This window comes from Salarias fasciatus, chromosome 19 (genome assembly GCF_902148845.1).
Source record: "Salarias fasciatus chromosome 19, fSalaFa1.1, whole genome shotgun sequence".
Taxonomy (NCBI): Eukaryota; Metazoa; Chordata; class Actinopteri; order Blenniiformes; family Blenniidae; genus Salarias; species Salarias fasciatus.
The window spans coordinates 20256776-20262886 of record NC_043763.1 but is presented as its reverse complement, the minus strand read 5'-3'; the positions used below and the strand labels follow the sequence as shown (position 1 = coordinate 20262886).

General features: G+C 45.6%; 1 protein-coding gene across 1 annotated transcript in view; it reads left to right on the top strand.

Moving 5' to 3' along the window:
• Positions 1 to 1073: 1073 nt before the first annotated feature.
• The window catches only part of daam2 (dishevelled associated activator of morphogenesis 2), a 99750-nt gene continuing 94712 nt past the window's right edge, over positions 1074 to 6111 (top strand). The window contains exons 1-2 of the mRNA XM_030117732.1: positions 1074 to 1230; positions 5165 to 5278. The gene's annotated coding sequence lies outside the window, so the exon portion shown is untranslated. The remainder of the gene's footprint in view (positions 1231 to 5164; positions 5279 to 6111) is intronic.

Genomic DNA, 6111 nt, shown 5'->3' with positions numbered 1-6111 from the left:
GAAACTTTAACAGAACCCACTTCACTGGCAAACATGGAATCTGTCATAGAAGAGACTGAATGTGAACCGTTTTGTTTACATTTGATGATTTTAGCGTGAAATATCATCAGCTAATTTTCTTCTGTCTTCACCCAATTTATATTAAATCACCTGAAACATTCTGGGGAACTGAAAAAAAAATGAAAAAGCTAATTCCAGCTACTGTTTGCCAGGCGCTATTGGGTAAATCATCTTTCTTGATTCCCTTTATCAATGTTAATACATATAAAAGTAACATCAGACTGGAGATTAACACACAGTGACAGCTGCCGATATTTAGTAAAACAACACTATTTCTTGCTACAAAAAAAAAGCAGCACAAAATGTCTTTGTCGTCAGAACAGTGGTTTGTGCTTTTACTTCATAGTGAAAGGACTCTGGGTTCAAATACTGGCTGGGCCTTTCTGTGTGGAGTTTGCATGTTCTCCCCAGGTTTGGGTTTCTCTGAGCACTTCAGTCCAAAAAACATGCATGCTAGGTTAACTAATGACTGTGGTGTGGATGTAAGAGTGTGTTTGTCCTGTGACCTGTCCAGGGTGCAACCTGCACAGGACAAAGTGATGGATGGAGGGATGGATGGGTGGATGGTTGGATTAACCTGTTGTGGCTGCAAGATGTGAGCAGGTCAAACCAGGTTTGTCCTTGATAGTGTTTTGTGCTGCTAATGTCTTTTGGAGAGGAGAGAAGACTTGAATAATCTCAGAGGGGAAATAAATTCTTTCTGCCATGCTGCAGTACAATAAGATATTTCTGAGGTGGAGAGATGCTCAAAAACACAGTGCGTAAAACAACCTGTGCGCTTTCCAATTGAGACTAATTAACCAGAGGAAAAATACTGAGGACTAATTAGCCCCTTGCTTTGCATTGCAGGGAATTGGACTCGCGTGTGTGACCGTGCACCTCCTCTGCAGACGCCGGTCGGGACGGCAGACGGAGCGCGGCGGCTTTAAGAAGGGAGGCGTGGTGCTGCTGTTTTGACCGACTTGTCAGCCGCCTCGCTCTCCTCCACCGACCACTCAGCTGAATGAACCGCCGCCGAGCAGCGCACTCTCCACCCGGGGCATCGGCTCTCTGCTCGGTCCAGCCTGCAGCGGAACCGGCGGTCCGGACGCGTTCCCCCCGCTGACAGCCTGAAGGGATTATTACTGTCGTTACCGAGCCGCGACTGTTTCCCCGTGCCGGATCTGGAAGGTAGGTTGTCAGAGCCTCTGCGGCTCCCGGCTCGAACCTTGTGATGGATAAAGCCTCGGACGGTGCCGCTGGGCCGGCTTGAGTGCGCGTCTGCGTCGGATTCACCCATTTTTGATAGAATATTCCTGAGCGTCAGCGTGGACGCGTGCTTCCGAGCCTCGGCTGGAGTTGATCTGCTCAGCGTGTCATTTAAGATCCAGATTGTCATCGGAAGCCTGATGGTGCGTGAATTTTGACGCGTAAAATGAGTAATGGCACGATTTATAGCCGCCATTAGACGCACATGCAGTTAATTTATATGCAGTTTTGCGCATGGCAGCCTGCCTCCACCTTCCTTCACCTGCACATGTGACCATCTTCTCATCAGTCTTATTCAGATTATTATTTTTTATTATGAAGGTGGAGGTTATTGCCCATATATATATATGTTTGTGTTATTGATGATCTGCACAGATACGTCCAAATGATGCTGAGCGTATTTGACCTCGATATGACGAGGCTGGTGCGTTCACTGGGCTAAACGGACAGGAGGTAGTTCACGTGGCCGCCCATAGAGGGCGCTGCGCTCCCTTCAGCTGCTGTGTCATGGCTGTGCTGCACGCTGCAAAGAGACAGAACGAGAAGTGATCAGAAATGATTGGAAATCCTATTCAGATTGGCTGAAATACGCACGCTCCATTCTATTCATTTAGATATTTTTTCACAACAGAATTGAGGCTATAAAGGATTTTGCACACATGAAACCTTGAGATTGAATATCTCCACTTGTCTTTAGGAGACTGGGGCATGAATTACTCCTTATGATTGATACTTCTTGCAGTGTGCAGCCATTTCTTATTCTCCTGAGCTAAATCTGGCTCCCACAACTTCTTCACTTTCTATTTTCCATCCAGGCATCAGCTTGTCAAACATTATTCTTTTTTCCCCAACATAAACAGGTGTGTCTTTACAACTCAGCTGCCCAAACATCAGAAATGAATCTGATTGAGAGATTTCTCCCTCACATCATGACGAATAACCACAACTGAGCTCTGGTGTTAAAGCTCGCACTCTTGGGGTCATCCGTGCCTCTTGAAGCCCACACTGCTCGACGGTTTATAGGATGGGAAGGCATCGAGAGCTGCTTAATCTGAGTGCACATCTGGCAGTGATGCCACGGCGAGTCCTCTTGGCCAGTGGTTGAGGCTTCACAAGCTCAGCACCATGCTAAGCACAAAATGATCCCCTCCTCCTCACCCTCGCAGCGTTTGCCGAAGGAGTTCTCTGCATTATTGTCACATTCCTTCTGCCGGATTGAGACTCTGTTGCTCAGTGAGCGTCGACTAAAGCCACACTGATCCTCCGCTGGTTGGCCCTGGTTCAGAGCAATAAGAGGAAGGGGTGGGGAAATCATGAAAAAAAAAACCCACTGTTATGAGTGAAGGATTGTATGGATTATAACAAAGAAATAATGTTTTAATCAGGCTGAGTCATTGAGTCAGTAAGTGGCTTGCAGGATTTATCCCTGTAAGGCTGCTGGAAGGAATTTTGAATGATGTGTAAAGCAGGTGCTTTACAGGCATCAATAGGCTGACCATCAGTCCCGTCAGTGACGGGTGGATTTATTGAAAAGCCCTTTTCTATGGGTATGCCTCTAAACAGGCACAATCCACTGAGCTTTTAATACTCTTTAAGCTTTTCCACAACTTCAGCTTAAAGCATGTCAGATTTTACATATCAAACAGGAATATCTGTTTGCTACCCAAGTCAGACAAGAGCAGCTGTTGTAGTGATTTGTCCAGAGTATTTTTAGGTCCACTGTTTTGACTGCAGTACATAATCCTTGTCCAGCTACCTGTGTGTTTTTACAAGGGGAGGGAGGAGAAGAAAAACACTGCGACATCCAAAAGTAACAGGGCGACTGGGCTGAGGTGTTCTCCTTCTGGATGTTCCCCTGCTGACTGAGCAGAGGTCAGAGAAATTTTGGTCGTACGTGTTTGTTGATGTGGGCGGAAGGATGAGTGGAAGCTCAGAGTGCTTTGCACATGTTCCGATCTCTCTAGGTTTTGCAGCGGCCACACATAAGTTTTTGGGTTTTTCTCAGCTGAGTCTTACACTGGGAGGGGTGACCAGGAGCGGGACAGACGAGACTATTGTTCTTGACTGGCAGCTGAATGTAGAAGCTTTACTGACTTTCGACGGAGCCAGATGTTTTGGTTGGCAATTGCTATGCCCGTCGGGGTTGTAAGGTGAGAGCCTGGTGTGGCAGGCAGGATGGGGCAGGAGCTGAGCCCTGCTGGAGCTGTGTACTCATTCCTGGGCAGGCTTGTTGCCCAACATTTCTGCATCATTTGTGAACATCAACACTGCTGCCTCTTCAGTGACTTATTTGTAACGTATAGTTAATGTATTGCAGGAAAAGGAGTCAACAAAATGTTTGGAAATATTTGTGTGCAGGGTTATCTGATGAACTGATGAACTCAGCAAGCTAATGAATTAAACCATGAACTTCCAGTGATTGAATTATTTTTGTTGTAGATCACTCTCTATGTGGTCTGATTGTGACTTTTATTAAACCGGTGTGCAAAAAGCACTGATCACCCCATAATATGCCCCCCCCCCGCGTGTGCACTTGCAGCCTCTCAGCTCATGAACAAGCGTTCCAAGTCGATGTCTTGGTCCCAGTCGAGCCCCATAAAACTTGTCTCCTCAAAGTTGCGAGCAGCTGGCACATCCTCTTCCTTACTTCTCGCTCGCCGAGCGGCCACAGCGTACGGACGAGGCCTCACGCCAGCCTCCGCCGTGGCCCACATTCTCTTTGTGTGGCGGCGAGGCAGGCAGCGTGCCGGCTTACTGTATCTGTGCAGGAGTTTCTGGCACCGTGCTGAAGAGTCTGGGAGTAATTAGCTGTAAGGGTATAATCCTATACCAGACACAGTGTTGCGTCTGTTGCCCCCCCCCCCATTCTTTCTACCCTTCCTCTTCTCTCAATTATCAGTCGATCCTCTTTTTTTCATCGGCACCACTCCTCTCAGTTATGAGCACGTAGGAAAAAATTAAATTGCTCTAATTCAAAGGTTTATAATTTGCCAAAGTGGATGACGAAAACCATGAATACGTCTAATCCTGGGATGAATCCTGCAAACTGCATCCCGTGATTGATGTTTAACTGGCCTGCACCGATTATCAAGCAGGATCAGCCTTCATGATATTGATCAGTAATGCTCCTGACTTCAGTATGGTGGAAGCTAAACAATATACTTCACATCTCGTGAGTAGTCTTTGTTGATTGTTCTGTAAGTGGCCCTCAGTGAGCAGATGGGATTACTCTTGGCACATGCACATCGGAAAGCAAAAGTCAACTGCTCTGGGATGCATAACATGAGAATTTATACAGATAATCAAATCTTAAAATGACCAAAACTGTTGCTGCCAGCTGTTTTCCCAAATTTGTCTCACAGTTTCTCAGTATATTTTGAGTCTCTTTCTGCTTGTTACATTAACAAAACACTGTAATTTTCTCCTGTTGCTTCAAAGAAACACCCCTTTTATCCGGTGCACCACACGATATCATGCATTTATCTTTTTGAGAGAGGTTAATCTCGTCTCACACAACTCAATATGACACATCGAACTCTCTAACTCCCAATATATGTTTCAGTTTCTTCAAATGGTACACTTATAGCATACAGATATATAGAGAATTATGCATTACAATTTGAAATTGCATTGATGTTTACATGAGTGACAGTGATAGCCTGCAATTTATATTGTATGTGTCAAAACTGTACAGAATTCCTTTTTGTACACATGCTCTGTGAATGAAGGGCTGCTCAAGTGATCATTCACCTCCAATAAAAGCTGCATCTTACACTGCTTCTGGTCACAGAGGCCTGGAGCGCAAAAAAAGCTGATGGGTAATTGCAACAAGCCCTCATCTGTTTCTTCCATACAGTGTCGGGTCTGTTCTCTGCTGTGAAGAAGTACCTGTACTGAGAGCAACTGCAGCCCAACAGGAACGCTTCTGGTGTGGCACAGACTCTGCCGCAGATCATTGCATTACCCGACAGTAAGAGTCCTCTGATATGATTTTGATGCACATCCCAGTCACTTAGATTTCTGTTTTTGTCTTGTGCCTGGAAATGATGAATCAATTTGCCCTAATTGCTTGCTAGAGTAAAAACTTGGAGCCTTGTATCTTACCTCTCCTTTAAAAGGAAGAAGCCTCCTTTTTGTGTGGCATCTATGAAAAGCCGGTGCAGAGCATATTTTTTCAACTTCTGCCATTCTTCCTCGCTCTCCTCTTTCATCTCCCTCAATCTGTTTCTACAGTCTGATTTTCTGTCAGTCCCAACACATACACCCACACGCTCCAAATGGATAGAATAGGAGCTACACAGTCTTACTGCTCATTAAAGTCTCGCTCATGGAATATAGAAGAGGCAGCTCAGGTTTTCCCTGTGAAGCTCTTCACGTTATATCATTCTTAGTGTGGCTTTTGTGCTTCGTCACTGCTGAAGTGTGACTGGAAAACAGTAGCTTGCTGCCTTGACTGCTTGATTACAGCTGCATGTTTCTACCACTGGTAGAAATTAAAGGTAATTTCAGCCTTTGACTATGCACTGGAACGATTCTGTGGGGAAGAGTTTGTGGTCACAACAAAGGTAATATTTTGCATGCTTATTAGATGATTAGTTCTTCAATCATTTCAGGGCTGAACGCCAAGGGAGCAGGTGCTCACAAAAGATTGCCTCTTTAATGTCTTGAAGGATTATTTCCCCATGAGTGGGATTGATGTAGCGCTGGGGGCAATGGGGGTCAAGAAGATCCTAATATTTCTTCTCTTCCTGACAACTCCCTCCCCCAAACAGCTCTCCCTACTTGGTCCTACCTTGGGTCCCC